At 49.5% G+C, this 17740-nt stretch overlaps 2 long non-coding RNA genes across 2 annotated transcripts; both read right to left on the bottom strand.

The window, feature by feature from the left end:
• Positions 1-9468: 9468 nt before the first annotated feature.
• Positions 9469-10586, bottom strand: LOC113976537. Its single transcript, XR_003537107.1, has 4 exons — positions 10470-10586; positions 10145-10190; positions 9792-9854; positions 9469-9575 (listed from the first exon to the last, which is right to left on the bottom strand). It is a non-coding gene; the product is annotated as an uncharacterized LOC113976537 (long non-coding RNA).
• Positions 10587-13986: 3400 nt separating this feature from the next.
• On the bottom strand, positions 13987-16842 carry LOC113976538. The gene is made up of 2 exons (XR_003537108.1): positions 16774-16842; positions 13987-14119 (listed from the first exon to the last, which is right to left on the bottom strand). It is a non-coding gene; the product is annotated as an uncharacterized LOC113976538 (long non-coding RNA).
• Between the last annotated feature and the right edge of the window lie 898 nt (positions 16843-17740).

Below are 17740 nucleotides of genomic sequence, written 5' to 3'. Positions count from 1 at the left end.
ACGTGCTAATACAATTTGCTGATGACACAAAACTGGGAAGCAACACCAATTCAGAGCATGTTACAGTAGGAGCTCATGACCCAAAGTAACAGAAGAGGGAGGAAATTCAGTAGCACGAGGTCATACATTTGGGAACTACTGTTTTTTAGCTGCAAGCAAGGAATTCATCACCCAACAGCAACAGAGCTTTTTCCCCTGAGCACGGCCCCAAGGCTGCCAGAGCTCCAGGAGGGTTTGGACAACTCTCTCAGGGACGGGGGGATTGTTGGGGTGTCCTGGGCAGGGCCAGGGGTTGCACTTGGATGATCCTTGTGGGTTCCTCCCAACTCAGGATACTCTGTGATTCCATGAAGTCAGGTGCTGTCTATAAGTGTGCCACTTGGGGAGAAAAGCTCTTCAAGCACCAGGATAATTTCATTATAATAACATATGGATACACACTGTCCATCAATTTATTTAGGCTTTAAATTAGATTAAATGTTCAAATCACTGGGATAACCAGATTCTGGAAAAGGCTTCCTATGGGATCATGGAGTTAAACAATCCACCCACTCTTATTGTGGAGTATGATGAGTTAGAAAAGGGAACATAGACCTGCACCAGGTGATGCAACGAGTCTTTTTTAACCACTTGTCCTGTCCTAGCACACTTCCTTGGTGCTATCCCTCAATAACAGAAGTGATAAAACACAGAGCTTTGATGCTCCAACTTTTCCTCAGGTTTCAGAAGACAATTGAAGGCGTTTTCAAGCCTACACTCCACGCCCTGCCTGCAGAGCATTGCAGTCAGAGTGTGTGGACTCATGTTTCCCAGTATAAAGAGCACACAGAGCATGACAGTGAGATATCAAAGGCATGTCCAAACCACTTATAGTGAAGAAAAAAAAATAATCTGGCTACAGCAAGGCCTTTGAAAAACCCCATTGAAAGAACTGGAAGTAGTAAAGGCTTTGAATACTTCTGTTTTGCCTGCTATTGTTTGCCCTTTTCCACAGCAAATTTTGAGCACAGCAGATTTTTCCCATTCACCACTGAGACACCTGCAAGAGGCTCAGAAGCTGGTTCCCATCTGTCTGGTGGCTGTGGTTCCACAGAGCCCTACAGGTGTACAGTGCTGATAACAGATACAGAAACCAATTTTTAGGAATTTTTTCCCCGTGGGCTCACAAAAGCTCGAGGTTCTTGGGCTGGCAGGCTTGGCAGGGAAGACATTTTTCCTCGTGCAGCATTCATTTTCTGATGCCTACAGCACTGTCCAACAAGAGGGAATTGCACAGATTTTCAGGACACATCATTCTTTCCGAGTGTTCTATTTAAAACATGCAATCACAAACCCCATAAAGTATTATCACTCAGCAACTGGGACTTCCTGCCCTAAAAGCTCTTTGTTTATAAATCATCACCAATCTCTTTATTGATGAATTCTCCAGTAACCCAATCTATTTGAGGACTACCTGGAAGGGTATGACTGATGCTTCCTGCTCGTATTTTTCCCGCTTTCCTAATAAATCAGGAATGACAAGCAGCCAGAGCATCTCCATCTGAGAACTGTCCACCTTGTGGGCTCTTCTTTTTTGTTGTATTTTCTGCACACTGTTCTGCTTCCCTGCATCCCACCACACCCTCTGGAGCCTTGCAGGAGTTGAACAGCAAGAGGGCAGTTTTGTTTTTCTTTCCCTCCCCCAAGACACCTTTTCTTTCCTCCTGGGCTGAGTCTGACACGTCATCCCAGAAGACTTTCCTACACCCCTCCAACAGCCTCCAGGCCCTCTCTCCTCAGGAGAGCAGCTCCCCAAATTTTGGCACTCCAAGCGCTGCAGCTTTTGAATGGAGAAGTCAATGACTTCTTGAAGCACATTCTCATTCATGTTCTCCACTCTTGGAAACGAGCCCTTCCTTATCTCCACCCATCTTGCTGCTGGAGATCATAGAGAACAACAAACAGTTAACAAACTCCCCGGGCAATGCCTCAGGTGTGTTTTCACACGGAGCTTTGCATCACACCCCAGCGTGCCTGCACATGTTCAAGACTCCAAGCTCCAAGCTCAAAGCCACACTTTCTCAAAAGTTTTAGTTCAGATCCTTTTTTTTTTTTTTTTTTACTTTGCCTCCTCAACATCACATGCAAACACCACTTTGCCTGATCCTGTTGCTTTTATGCAAAAAAACCCATTTCTATGTTATGCTGAGAGCCAGGGCTTGTGTGGGTAGACAGAGGGCTCCATCACTTTGAAAATACTAAACCTGTTTTTCCCTCCTCATTCCAGTGCTTCACAAAGCAGTGACTAAATCACTGCTGCTTTTCTCCCTCTGAAACATGTCTCTGTCTTTCTGCCACTGAAGTGAAGGGAGTTTTGCCCCAGGTGAGAGCAGCCAGGAAAGCAAGAGTGAACCGCAGTGACAGTGCCAGCAGGAACGTGGCCAGGGGGCAAAGTTGTCTCATCCTTTGTGATCCTCTGCATCCTCTGGTTTTTGTGCCAAGGAAACAGCACCTCACCTTTCCCTGAAGTGCTGTGGTGTGGGAAGGGTGGAGAGCAGACTTTTCTTGACGGGTTCTTCAGCTGGGCTGTGAAGGAGACCCGTCTTATTAATGCTTTCCTTAAATACTCTGGAAAAAAACCACCTTTTATTCCACACATAGCTGCCTTCAAAGAAAGATGGTTTGTGGGAAGAGGAAATGGCTTTTCTTAGCTTTCCTAACACAGCTGGAAAACACAGGTGAGGTTTTGGGCACGCAGCCCTTTTTTCTGGCTTCTTTCTCCTGTAATTGCTTTAGGATGTGCAACGGATGTACAGCACACCTACAGGAGAAAAGAATTCTCTTCAGGAATATTAGCATGGCTGTGAGCTTTCCAGCAGGACCACCCTTCCCACTTCTGTGCCAGTCTTCTGCTGAATTTAGGAACTGCTTAATTACAGCCTGCTTGAAAGGTGCCTGTCAGTTGAACAGCGCCGAGGGGACCGCGGGCAGGCTGTCTGCCCCAGCCTGGAGCAACGGATATTAGGGATAAAAGGATGGTTTTTTCCTATCCCACAACCTAAACCTCTTTATAGACTCGCCAGGTCGAAATAATTAACAAATCATTTTCGGACACGTCTTACTCTGCGAACAAATGAGCCTCGAAATCTTCCGGACGTGGCTCAAAAATGCAAGCGGCGAAACGGAATCTTAGTTTTCTCCTCGGGTATTTCCATCTGGAATATTCTGAAAGATGCGTTGAATTAAGCAGAGGAAAGGAACACACTGAAGCCCTTCAAGAACACTCCGGGAAAAACAATGGCACTTGCAGCGACTTCCCTCCAGCGCGTCAAGGAGGGGAGAACAAAAGGGCCGATTTATCGGGCGCGCGAAGAATGGTGTTATTGTTCCTTTATTTCCCACACATACCCACCCAAACAGAAAGCAGCCCTTCCTCCAAACAACACCAGGCCGGGGGTGTCTCAGCTGCCCTGCCTGTGCAGGCAGGAACGCCGAGTACTTTACGGGATTGCTCAACAAGCTCTGAGCAAGCGGCTCTAACCCCTGGCAAGCGAGCAGGGGTGGGGGGTTTTCGGGCCGAATTTGCGTGGAGGTGTAAAGAAGCGGCTCTGACTTGTCTCCACCTCTGAAAGCTCGTTAATTATCCCTTTGATTCATTCATCCAGTTGCCTGGTTAGCAGGGAACACGCCGCGTGCTGGAACTTGACCTCCCGAGCGTGTTGTGAGCCCCTGGCAGAAGCGCTGGTTTGAGCGGCACCTCCACAAACACCGAATTTCCAGTTAAATGTGAGAGGTTTCTGCAGGATGACTGTAGCAGGGGCTGGTATGACGTCCATCCCTCCGGTGGTGGCTGCACAAACCTGGCTGTAAATCACCACCACACAAAGGCTCCTTTCCAGGTCAGGGCTTCACCTCCGGCCCCAGCGGATGCTTCCCGAAGCTGTTCATCCTCTAAGAGAAAAAAATATCAAATGTGTGATGACCACCAGCAACTGCTATTACTTTTGTGATGAATTAGGATAAGAACTGACTGCACAGTGGTGTCCTAACCCAAGCTCACCAGAGAATAAACTGGAGCTGCAGCATAAGCATGGACAGCACCCTCATTTCTGTACTCCAGCTATGACTTTCAGCCTCATGTTTTAATCTAGTGCAGTACTACAAGCACTTGAAAGCAGAAAAAAAGGCAGGTCTTAAGTAAATTCTTTCACTTTGCTTTGTGTTACTGAGATTTTTCCTTTTTCCACCAGATTCTTGATGAATCCTTTAACAGAAAAAATGGGATTAATAGGAGAGAAAGCATGGCAGCATTGGTTTCCTCACTTGCTGGCCTTTGGTTTCTGAGCCACTGAATTTCTCCTCTCTTCATGGTGAAATAAAAAAGAAGTTGCCATAACTCAGGGATTCCTACACACTTTTTTGCAGCATGAGCAAAGCCAACTGAAATTACATTTGCCCAGGAGGGCACGTGGGCAGCTGATGCTCAGTAACTAAGTTGGGATGGCAATTCATCTGACCCACTGAAGGCATCAAGTTATTTGAGCTAATTGTCACTTTACAGCACCCTGAAAGGAAGAGGAAAATCCAGAGGAATTCACCTTACCCTAAGACAGAAAGCAAAAATAGGCCAGTTGACTCATGCCCAAAAACACACCCATTTCTCCCACTGACAATAAAGGGAGCCTTGGGTGCTGTGCTGATGGAAACAGCACAGACATGTCAAGGTGAGTCAAATCCCACCCCCACGCAGAGCCCTGAGCCACCAGGGCCTGGTCCAGCTCCTGCCCCCGAAAGGAGACTCATCTGTTCCCATAAAAAGCTGCAGAGGGTCTTTTTGTCTCCAAGAGAACATTTCCCTCACCTCCAGGAGTCATGTGGAGGGGTGAAAAGTCTCCTACCCAGTTTTTGCTACTCATAACCATCACTGCCCCTCATACAGAAGATCTGTGTCACCACAGGGGTTCCTGAGGTGCTCTCCAGTGTCTCCCCGAAGTGCTGGCGCTGGAGCACTGATCTTGCCACCAGGATTTTGGGTGTTTGTGGCTGCCAGCTCACACCTTCACCTCTCCAAACCACCCACGGACCCTCACTTGGGTCCAGGGGTTTGGTCTTCCCAGATTTCAGTGTCAGTGTCTTATCAATCAGGGCAATTACAACTAATTCTATTGCGGCTGCTACGAGGGTTAACAGCAACTCTTGTACCCCAGGTTACCTGGCAGAGATGGGGAGTGTCCCCTGGCCTATGGCTGGGTGATGGTCCTCCTTCCTCCCCTGTGCCATCCCCACTTCCTGAGCCTAAGCCTGGCCATGAGGAGAAGGTCTCCAAGGGACATAAGGAGCAGAGATGTCCGAGATGGCACCTGGTTGGCATGGAGCCACGTGGGATCCCCTTCAGCCTGGAGGTTGGCAGGCTGGCCCCAGCCCTTGGAGGGATGTAGTAACCCAAAGAGGGTGCCCACACTCACTCAGGGCATGTCAGCTCTGCCAGGAGGTGCCTGATGGCACCAGGTGGATGCTGGGGTGTGGGATAAATAGTACAGACTTCCACTATTAAGTAATAAGCACAGTAGGGAAACAAACACTGCACATGTGCACAGAGAGATGCATTCACTCAATAAACATGAAGCTCCTCAGGCAAAAAGGTGGGACTTCAGCTGAGAGAAAGCAGAGGAGAGCAGAGGGATGTCACCCAGCAGGCACAGGCACCACGCACACTCAGTGATCATTTAGCACGCAAAAGTAAAAAATAGCGGCTGCGTAGTTCGGAAATACAAAAATAGTTTGGCTGTTCCCTTCCCCTCTCCCTTCAGTCATCGCTCCTCTGCAGCCCCGGGCTTTGTTTGTGGCAGTTGCTATGGGGAGGCTGTGGCTGCCAAGCCCTGCTGGGGAACAATCCCAGGGAAATGGCCCTGTGACAGCTCCAGCCTTGGCTTTCCCCCTGTCCCCGCGAGCATCTGACTTGGTGCAGCTTGATGCAATAAAGCATCACAGGGCATCCCTTCTTCACAAAGCATTTTCTGCCCTTTTAAAAGAGCTGTGGTGTCCGGGGAGAAAGTTTTTGGGCTGCTCCTTGCAACAAGTGCCACCCACTCCACGAAATCACTGTCGGCATCACAGGACTCCTCGTGGAGGAATGTGCCCGTGGCCAAGTGTGACCTTGGGAAATATCCTGGACCAAATTCTGTTGGATACCCTGACCCTGCAGAGCCACCTCTGCCAGGGAAAGCAGGACAGGGAACAGCAGCTGTCTCCTTCCTCACCCCTCAGGGCGAGCTGGAGGCTCAGCACAGCAGCCGGTGCATCCCATGGGAGCAGTGACCTTCCTGTCTCAGGGGACACGGCCTTGGAGGGTGAAGTGGCAGCACTTCCAGTGCTTGCAGGAGCACAAATGCCCTGCCTGATAACCAGTGTGTGCAGGCAAGGGCTTGCAGCACCCTCTGGCTCTATCCACAGGTGACTTGTAAAAAACATCCGCCTCCTTTCCACACTCCCACCTCTGCCAAGCTCCCTCCCGACCATTCCATGCTTGGCCCAGTGAGAGATGTGGCAGCCCATGCAGGTGAACCATCCACCTCTCTGCCTCTGCTCCCTAGTGCCAATGGGCAGCCCTTCATGGAGTGCCTGCAGCCCATCCCCTCCTCACAAACCCATTTTGGCATCCCCCCGTATTTGCGAGTTTAAACATTCCTGTCTGCAATAAACCTGTCTTGCTTCGCCCCACGGCTGTCTGAGCGCCGTGTTTCCCTTTCCTGCAGTGTTCAAACACACTGCTTGGCACCTAAAGGCCTCACATTTTTCTAACACCTTCTATGTTTGCAGCACTGTGCAGACATTCCTTGCCATCTCCCAACGCCCCGGCGAGGGCGGCGAGCAAATATTATTCTCTTTCCTTGGGTGGGAAGACTGAAACAGAGTGAGAGCAGCTCGTCTGGGACCACAGGGCTCAGCCTCCCCAGAGCAGGTAGCTCCTGAGCCTCCTTTCCCTTTGTGAGAGCGCTCTGTTTGCTCTCAGCCCATGGACTTTCTCACACCTGGAGCCCATCCCTGTGGCTGGCAGGGACGTTTGCTCTCCATGAGCTTGGCCGCCGGGGCAGAGTAACGTGTGAGCAGAGCATGAGTAAGAAATGTTTCCTGCTGGGGACTTGGGTTTAGGGCTGCTTTTTCACTCTGTGGAAACACACCCAGCTCTTGAGAGCAGCCCTGACCTTCTCCACTGGCTGGGCTGGAAGTGCTGGAGCTCGGTTTTATGAAAAAAAGGCAAAGTGTGAAAAATGTGAGAGGACTTTCCAGAGCTCGTGGGTGGTTTTGCTGCCACGCAGGTGGGGACAGTGAGGTTGAGCAACAGGGACGGGAGTGGGGATTTACAACCTCCCCATCTCCAGTCCTGTGCTCCTCCAGCCCTGCTTCGAGTGGATCCAGCCCAAAAAGCCAGGTCTTTGCTTGCCTTAGGCAGAATAGATGGGGTTTTGCATGTTGAGCTGCCTGTCCACTTGAATTTTTAACTCACATTGTCCTGAGGATCAGGTACCAGGTGACTCAATGAAATGAGAAGAAAGCTGCATTTGCTGTCCTGCCCGTTCTTACCCACGTTTATTTCCGAGCTCTGGGATCTCAAACACCAAACCCTGAGTATCTCCAGCCACTTGGCAGAGCTGGGCTGATAAGAAAAGGAGCCATCAAAGGGAAGCACCACTGTAAAAGGAGGAGTGCCCCTGACTTTCCCTCATGGCTCGCAGGTGGGGAAAAACGACGACTTTATTGTTTTTCTGTCGGGAACAGTATTTATACAAGCTGGCAAAAGACCGGGGTTTCTATTCCTGGCAAACCCCGTCACCTCTGGGCTGGCAGAGGTGAGCAGAGCCCAGCTGGCACAAGGTGTGCCCTCCAGCAGCTTCCCCAGCAGCTCTGCCAGGGCTTTTGAGCCCTGCCAGGCTCTGAACTCCGAGCACTCTACAGATGGAAAGTCTGTCAGACCACACTTCCACGACTTTCTAGAGGTTTTTTTTTCTCCTCACGTGAGTTTTGAATCAACAAACTACCTTACACCGAGTGCATTTTCAATTCAAAAGCTTGGTTTCAATGCGTGTTCAAGGGGATTTTTTTTTTCTTTTTAAGTGCTTAACGAGCGACAATCACCCTCCTGTAACACCGACCTCTGGGGCAGACACAGGTTCATTGCTACAGCCCTGTCCCTGAAACCAAAACGGGAGAAAGAGGGACCCAAACGCATTAGAAAGTTTTTCAGGAGCATTTCAGGAATTTTGGTGGCTCAGCAGGAATTTGGTGACATTTGTAGCCAGCTGCAAATTTACCTGCGCTGGAATTCAGCCTTTCGGATTCCAGGGCCCATTATCTAAGCTGGGGCACTGCTTCAAGCTCTTAGTTTACAGCCCGCGTGTAACTACGGAGAGCAATTTAAATAATTATATCCTCGCCACAAACGGCTTGAAAACTGAGGCGGCTGCGAGGAATGAGCATGGGAAGGTGTGACAGCGCTGCTGGAAAAGAGATTAACCGGGAAAGTGGGCCAGAATTCGCTGGGAGACACCCTTGGCAGGGAGCTGCTCGGTGATCTTTGCTGGGTGAGCCCCTCGCTTTGGCTGTGCTCTCAGCAGCCCCCCCGATACATCCCCCCCGGTACCACCAGCAGCCAGGCAGCCTCAGCACCGAGGTTCCCATGTGGTTCCTCTCTAGGAAGTGTGTTCTGGGCTCCAGAAGGGATGGTGAGCACTCAGGGCTTGAAAAGGGGTGATGAGGGCTCAGTCAGGGCTCTGCCCGCCCTGGGGAGGCTCAAGGGAGGAGGTTTCCCCCCAACGAGGTTGTGACTCCACAAGCATTAGGCTTGTTATGGAAAACTGGACAAATAAGCAAAAGATAAAGATGTGGATGCAAAAAAAAAAAAAATAAAATAAAAGGAAGCTCTAAGGTGGATGCTGAAGAAACCTGGGATAAACTGGGATTAGCTACGGGGTAAGGCATCAGCACTGCCCACAGCATGGGGAGAAGCATTGGAGAGCTCCACAGCCCCTCCTTCTTACCAACTTCTCTATCTGAGAGCAAGCCACTCTTGCTCTGCATTATTTGTTCCTCCAAAAAGCCTGGGAGCAGAAGGAGGAAGCCTGGCTGTATCCAGCTCCCACGAGCATCATCCACCTGGGAAGGCACGGAGCAGGGAGGGCACCACTAAATAATCCCCAGAGCTCAGTGGTTGGCATCGCTGTCCCAGCTCAGGAGGGCTTTCCTCCACTGGCCATTTCTCCTGGAGTGGTTGGGATGAGAGGGAGCCACTGGCTTGGCCGAGGTCACCCCCTTTGCCACTCTGTGCCAGCACCACGTCTGCCAAGGCACCAGCTCCATTCAGTGGAAATGGTGAGGGTTTGTACTACAAATCTCTGTTTAGGGCAGCATTAGTCATCTGCCGTGGGCGTGATTCAAGACCACAGTTAGCTGACCAAATTCCCTATATAGTCAAGAAAGAGACCGAGAAAAGACGGGGGCATGATCCCAAGTGCCTCCCTTGCACGCCTGGAGTCAATACTGCCATTGTGTACAGGCTGGTATTTTAATTTCTGGCTGTAGTGAGTTTTCTGTGGAATCTGTGAAAGCAAAACAACCTTTTAATACTTCATCAAAGTGGTTTTTCCCATTTTTTTCAGCCGCCGGCGGGAGGCACCGCACGTGTTTTCCTGGTTTGCACTCCCCACCAATAAACAGCTCTATTCTGGCTACATCTGCCAGGTGTTCCTGAAGCCTTCATTGAGAATCAATCCCAAAAAAAACCGCCCTAGGAGCAGCATTTCTCTCCCCCTCACCTCCAAAGCAGGGCTGGCAAGGAGCACTGGGGGCCAGATCACAAAGAAGGGTTTTTCTAAGGCCTTAGAAATACAAGGGAAACACACAAAAATGAAAGTAATGGAGTGAGGAGACAGAAAAAGCACAAAAGCCCTCTGAGGATTCAGGTAAACCATTGGAATGAGGGAAACCCTGGGCAGTTACAGTCACTTGCACAGGTAAAGGGAGCAGGAGCCTGGGAGATAATAGGACTTAGGATTAGTGAAACACAAATGAGGGAATAACTGAACCAAAAATACATCTGCAGGGACACGGGTCATTCACCGCCAGCTGTCAAGGAACTGCGTAGGAAAGAGTTGCTATCTTTAGTTACCTGTTGTGTGAGGAGGCAGAAAAAATGATGCAGTGATGCAGCAGTGCTGGAAAAGAGTAAACATCATCAAAAGTTCATTCACGAGGGAGGAAGGGGCAGCCCAGTGAGCCTGACACTGGTATTGGTGGAACAACAGGCTATTCAATTTCTGAGCACTTCTACAGTTATAAAAAGCACTGTGATGCCAGTTTTCTCATCAAATTTCCGAATTCCCTTGTTTCCTCCCCCCATCAGTCATTTTGCCTTCACACTGCCCTTCAGGTTCTGGTTCTTTTCCCCTCCACATCAGCATTACCCTCATTTCCCCCCGACCGAAGGTGTTTACATGTTTATGTCAGCTTATCCAGTGACACCATGACTTTCTATCTTTGGAATAACCAGCAACACTTCTATTTCCATAGTCTCCTTTGTGACTCAAAGTGATGCAATCTCCCAGTTTGCATCCATCAATTGTTCTTGAACAGTTCCCTGGGACCATTTGCTGTTGGCAATTAAGTTCTGTTGGTCCCATTAAGTTTTGTGCCATTGTTTCCATTTCCTGACTGGAGGACAAGGCAAGTCACTGCAGTGCTAATATTAACACGACATGATTTTGCTGTTTGCTTGTGCAAATACTTGTACCTGCAGCTTTGAAAGAATCACTCTTTGAGCCACAGCTCGTTTGGTTGAACACTCATGACCAGCACAAGCAAATGGAAAGCAAGAACAGTCCAGCAAGTTTCTTTAATCATATGCACAAATCTGAGTGGATTTTTGTTTCAATACTCTTTACCCAGTTCTCCATCACAACTGTGAGCCTGTTTTCCTATATTTGTGTTCTCTTTCTTTGTCCAGCTTAACTTCATGGTGGTTTGCTTTTCTTCCCGTATTCCTAAGATCTCCTCCATTCATCTCGCTACCTCATGAGCCTTTCTCCTTCCTGATTTATCCTTGGCAGCCCTTAAAGCAAATACTCCCTATTATAAACTCTGTTACTACTTGAAATCTAATCTTCTGTTCAGCAAAGTTTGTTTAGGATGGGTCTTGCTCCTCCCTTGGGATTTGGTTTGCACACTTTTTAGCGACACATTTTAACCAGCTGTGAAAGACCTCAGCCGAAAATTCCCTCTAAAAATAGGGCACCAGCCACCTCAGTGAAATCAGAGATTGCAAAGGAAGAAAACTGTTATTAAGAGTAACAAAGCAACCGTGTTACACCATCCATTGTGCTTTTGCATGGTTTGGAAACAGGGCAGAAGGTACCTTTGGTGTGCAACCAAAAGATCTTGATTAACCTGTTGAGGTGGGCAAATGCTCCTGGATATTTCCTGGGAAAATTGTGGAGGGGGAATTTTAATGGTTAAACATTGCTGCAGGGGAAATGTCTCCTTTTCCTTAGGGGAAGAAGTGTGCCTGGCAGAAGGAATGCCCTCCAGATAAAGCCTTGGGATGAGCCATCAACATGCCCTGCATTTCTCCCTGCCCGTGCCCCACCTCGGCAGAGCTACATTTTCTGCCCGTACAACAAGTGGCAGCTTGTGGAATACTCTTCCTCATTCAAATGAGACACTCTCCAAACAATCCTAGGGGGCAAACAAACCTCCAGTGGTGTGCTATCAAAGGAGAAAGATCTGCACCCGCACCAGTAAAAAACTGCATTGTGAAATACAGTTCACAACTTGCATTGTGAAATACTTGTGTTGACACAAACTAAAGCTGAAGAAACACATCCACCAAATGGAAGGAAATCAAAATTAAATTACCCAACAGTATCATCTCCCTGTTCATTCAGCCGTGTTCCCTCCCAATTTTCTACCAGTTCATTTACAGTGAAACTCAATGTATATCTGCACTGCAACCAGCTCCAGTTATAGCTCCTTTTTCTGCATTTTACAGCTTGGGAAAGTAGATATATTAAAATAATAGCCTGGTTTAAGCACAGTTTTCATACCCTTACTGTCACAGTCACATTGAAATAGAGTCTGGGGATTCAACATTATCTCTTTATATCTTTTATTATCTCTTACTACGGCAAATCCTACACGCAGAAATATATAATAGACCTAATAATAGAAATCAGGAACTTGAGACAGCAATGCAAATCCCCGAGCTCGGTGATGTGATAGGCACTTAGAAGATGCAAATTTGCTTATTGGTTCAGGCAGGCAGTCTGCTGATGACAGCAGGGAGCCAGGCCAGGGCTCACAGACCCACCCCAAAATTTCCAGTTCAACCACAGGTTCCTGCCTTACCTTACTCCAGCCACTTAATCCCGCAGATCTGTTTACAGCTGGCAAAAGGAGAATGCTTGCCTTCCCTATCACAGGGTGATTATGAAGGCAAAATCCCTTAATTGCCGTGAGGAATGAGAAGGTTTTGAGGGCTCTGGCAGCCTCTTGCTGGATTTTAAACACTTATTTCACTGCTGCATCTGCAGGAGCAGGACAGACCAGTGGGCTTGTGGTCAGGCAGAGCCTGCAGTCTCAGGGCACGGCCAGACACACTGTTTTAGTTGGAGCTGCTGTGGATTTAGAGGTGATTTTTCTCCCCAGCTGTCTGCCACCGTTTTCAAACCCAGGGTGGTTGTGCCAGTGCAGACACCGAGCTGGAGGAGAGCAGCATGCAGAGCTTCAGAGCCACGATGTTGGAATTAACGGTTTGATATTTGTTAAACTGCTGCGCCATCTATGTTCAGGCAAGGCCCGTGTCACAAACATAGAATCATAGAATCATAGAATCATAAAATCATAGAATCATAGAATCATAGAATCATAAAATCATAGAATCATAGAATCAGCTGGATTGGAAGGGACCTCCGAGATCATCAAGTCCAACCCTTGATCCAACCCCACTCTGTTTCCCAGCCCATGGCACTGATGCCACATCCAGTCTCTTCTTAAAAACCTCCAGGGACGGAGAATCCACCACTTCCTTGGGCAGCCCATTCCAATGGCTGATTACCCTCTCTGGAAAGAAATTCTTTCTAATATCCAACCTAAATCTCCCTTGGCACAACTTGAGACCAAGCCCTCTTGTCTTGCTGAGAGTTGCCTGGGAAAAGAGACCAACCCCCCCCGGCTCCCCCCTCCTGTCAGGGAGTTGTAGAAGGTGAGGAGGTCTCCCCTGAGCCTCCTCTTCTCCAGGCTGAACAGCCCCAGCTCCCTCAGCCTCTCCTCACAGGACTTGTGCTCCAGTCCCTTCACCAGCCTCATTGCTCTCCTCTGGACCTGCTCCAGGACCTGTTCCATCATCCCTGAAATGGCACAGTGAGGAACCTCCCGTGGAGTTCGAGTTCTCTGCCACGGGTGTCCCTGCACTGACCACACCAATGAGCAGGGCAGGGTGACACCTCTGGGGGGCACCTTCACAGAATCACAAAATCATTGAAGTTGAAAAAGCCCTCAGAGATTATCAAGTCCAACCCGTGCCTGATGCCCACCTTATCACCCAACCCAGAGCACTGAGTGCCATGGCCAGGCCTTCCTGGGACACCTCCAGGGATGGGGACTCCAAACCTCCCTGGGCAGCCCCTTCCAATGCCTCACCACCCTTTCCAGCAACAAATTCCTCCTCCTGTCCAATCTGAGCCTCCCCTGGCACAGCTGGAGGCCGTTCCCTCTCCTCCTGTCCCTTGTTCCCTGGGAGCAGAGCCCGACCCCTCCGGCTCCCCCCTCCTGTCAGGGGGTTGCAGAGCCAGAAGGTCCCCCCTGAGCCTCCTTTTCTCCAGGATGAGCCCCCCCAGCTCCCTCAGCCTCTCCTGCTGCTCCAGCCCCTTCCCCAGCTCCGCTCCCTTCCCTGCACACACTCCAGCCCCTCCATGTCTCTCTTCCATGAAGGCCCAGAACTGGACACAGCCCTGGAGGTCCAGCCTTCCTCGCACTTGGGTTGTATTCACTTTTGGGTTGGCCAACTTGTGAGTGGCATCAGCACTGTGATTTCCCTTCAAATGCCTCAACCAACATCAGGAAAGGTCCCTGAGGCTCCATGTCTGTCCCTCTGCAAGGGAGAAACAGTAGGATCCATGATCCATGGAGGTGAAGCTCATAATAAACAACTGAGGGAGCTCCTGCTACAGCTGGCAGGAGAAACAGCTTGTCATTCCTCAAAACCTAGAGACACCCAAATGCATTTCTTCTCAAACCACTGCCCTTCTCAGCACTTGCTTTTTAAAGTACTGTGGTTTCATGTTCCCTTTTCTAAAGTGCCAAGGCATTGCAGGGTCAGGTGTCCCTCTTTTGGAAGTCCAGCTCTTTTCCTAACTGTCCTCCTCCCAGCTGGAGTAGGATCCCTGCAATAAAGCTGTGTCAAAGATAAAAGAATCACTGCCTGGGCTGGTTTTGACTCAGTTAGAGTCGATTTTCTCCATAGCAGCTGGTGTGGGGCTGTGGTTTGGATTTGTGCTGGAATCAGTGTTGATAATCCAGGGGTGTTTTAGTTGTTGCTGAGCAGCAATTAAACACCATCAGGGGCTCTCCTACTCCTCAGTCCACCCCACAGGTGCACAAGGAGCTGGGAGGGGACACAGCCAGGACAGCTGACCCCAACTGACCACAGGGATATCCCACACCATATGGAGATGAGGGAAGAAGGAAGGGGGGAAGTTTGGAGTGATGGCATTTGTCTCCCCAAGTCGCTGTTACACGTGATGGATCCCAGCTTTCCTGGGCTTGGCTGAACACCTGCCTGCCATGGGAAGTGGGGAATTCTGCCTTGCTTGTGTATGTGGCTTTTGCTTTGCCTATTAAACTGTCTTCAGCTCAACCCACAGGTTTTCTCACTTTTGGCTTCCCAGTTCTCTGGGGAGTGAGAGAGGGGCTGTGTGGGGCTCAGGGGCTGGCTGGTACGTGCTGTCCTTCCCACCAGATGAAAAGGAGGGGGGAAGGGGTGTCAGCAGAAGCATTTCAGATATTTCCTTTTTAGGAAAGCTTTCCACTGTGTTTTCATCCCGAAAAAAAACCCCAAAAGGTGGTGTTTCAGGTCATGCTACCTGTCAATGCCTCATTGGAAATGTGCACAGAGACTCTTACAGGCACATCCCACCCCAACGCCAAGGGAACCATTTGCAAGCACAGTCTCTGCAGAGCAGCTCCTTGTCTCAGTGCTCTGCATACGCCCTGAAGTGCTTGTAAATACCATTCATGGCACTAACTACCACTTCACCTTCAAATGATCAGGCTGAGTGTGAATCTGGCTCTGAATCCAGGGATTCTTTCACTTCTCCCTCTCCCCTTTCCCTCGTACCCCCCTCGAGCAGTGACAGCACCTCTTGGGAGCACGCACAGAGCTCTTGCTTGCCGTGGAAGCCACACCCCTCGTCCTCCCATCCTGCAGGGATACCGCTGAGTTCTTGAGAGTAGGGACAAAAAGGAGGAAAAAAACGTAAATCAATTGTTGCAGTGCAGCAAATTCACTGGTTGGCAACCAGTTGTCACCTCTTGGAAGAGCAGATAAGGGACAACCGCACCACTCACCCATCACTCCCCTGCTCCAAGAAGAGCTTTTCACTCCCCTGTCTTACTCCCCCAGCAAATCTTGATTGCCAGCCACTTTTTCAACCAGCTTGATGTCACTACTTCTCCTCCCCTCTCCATTTCCCGGGGGTCAGGACAGTCACATAGGTAAAGGAGCACCTACTCCCAGACCTCAGCTGTCTCTCCATTTTGCATGCCACAACCTCTGGATTTTATCATTTATCATTTAAACATCTGGCTCAGCAAAGAGATGCCTAGACCGTGTGCCAGCAGAAGCAGCAGTGGCTCCTGTGCCACTGCCCCTCTCCTTGGTCCCTGTGGATGCTGCACACCAGGTGCCTTCAAGCTGAGGCAGAAGCTGCACGGACATTTCCAAGATCACACCTTCAAACTTAGCCCTGAAACGGATCTTTTCCTTGTGTTTGCCTCTCGGCTTCACGGGCCGCTGCCAAAGCAGTGCCCCTGCAGTCGTTGAGAGCTGGAATTGTAAACAAGGCAGATTTTCCAAGGGAATTTCCAAAAGGCTGTGAGATTCCCAACCCTTGGTGGCTTTTTTGTTACTCAAATGTGGTGCACTTCAGGGTGTATTTCAAAGAAGGTGATTGTCCTGGAGAGGTACAGAGTTGTTAATTATTCAACATTGGTTGTAGGGGGGGCTTGCAGACCATTAATGAGGGCAGAATCACACGGCAGCAGCTCATCTGAGAGACCCTGGGAGATATATGAGCCATTTATGAAAACTATTTTATTGTGAAAAGTGTTAAAGGCATCCTTTAAACTGCTCCTCCTCGGCATGTTTTATTAGCAATTCGTTTCTGTCACACCTCAGGTCAAGCTACTGTAGGTCTTGCGGTGATTTTTTTGGTTTTTAACGTGGTTTTATTTAATTGCTGTCTGGAAGATTGTTTTGAATCCTCTGCGTGCCCTGTGAGCGGCTGTCTGGGTCCTCTTCCAAGCTGACCTTCCATAGCAAAGCAGGAAACTTGACTGTGTTCAGCCTTGTGTGACTGCCATTGCTAAAGGACCACTGCCACACACTGGCAAACTTGGAAATATCTATTTGCCTAAAGTACTGCTGATGGGTTGGTTTTTTTTTTCCTCATCCAACATCTCTTCTTCCCAAAGGATTTGTGTGGAAACAAGATTTCTTTCTTTTCTAAACCAGATTCATCCCTCTACCCGATTCTGTCAGAGATGCTGCACAATTTGCTCCACAGGATGCCCCGAGCCAGGTCCAGTCCTGCTGTCCATGGGGGGCCGGGGGTGGCCCTTTGTGACACAGGCACCTTCCAGGGCCCTTTGTGACACGGGCACCTTCCAGGGCCCTTTGTGATGCGGGACATGGGCGTGCCCAGAGGCCTTTGTGACATCCTAGACCCCGCCCTCCCCCAGGGGTATATAAGGGGTGCAGAGTTCAGCCTGTCCCAGCTGCTCCTCAGGAGTGGCTCCTCTCTCTGTCTCTTTCTTTCTCTCTCTCTCTCTCTCCCCTTCTCTCTCTCTCTCTCTCTCTCTCTCATCCTCCCCCCCACTCTTTGCCTCCTCCGCCACCCGCGGATGGACCTCAGGCTTCCACAGGATGGGGAAGGAACCCCCAATATCCTGGACTTCCCATCGGTCTGGCCGACCCATTTTTTTCCCCTCCCTTCTTCCTCCTTTCTTCTTCTTCTTCTTCTTCCTCTTCTTCTTCTTGGTCTTCTTCTTCTTGGTCTTCTTCTTCTTCATTTTCTTCTTCTGCGTCGTCTTCTTCCTCTTCTTCCTGGGGTGCAAGGGGACAGCCAACAGGGGCACATGTGCTGACTTGGTCAGGCAGTCACAAGTCCTCCAATTCCTGGAACTACAGGGGCACATGTGCTGACATTGGTCAGGCTGACGCATGTCCTCTGGTTCCTGGAGCAGCTTAAGACGGAACATGGTGTCCTAAGAGGACACATGTTCCCGGAAACAGGCTGTTATAAGGAGGCACTTGTTTTTAAATAAATATTGAAATAAAGATACCTGCCGAGTCCTGTCTCTTTATTTTACATTAATATATCACAGGTGGCGCCCTTCGCGTGGGGCACAACCTACATTAGGATGTAGCTTTAAAAGCGTCCGATCTCAGCAAGCGGCTGAGAGACGCAAGATTAAACCGAGCTCGGAAAAGATA

This window comes from Neopelma chrysocephalum, unplaced genomic scaffold (assembly GCF_003984885.1).
Source record: "Neopelma chrysocephalum unplaced genomic scaffold, ASM398488v2 Primary Assembly neopelma1_166, whole genome shotgun sequence".
NCBI lineage: Eukaryota > Metazoa > Chordata > Aves > Passeriformes > Pipridae > Neopelma > Neopelma chrysocephalum.
The sequence above is the reverse complement of the archived record's forward strand: the minus strand, read 5'-3'. Positions and strand labels throughout refer to the sequence as shown.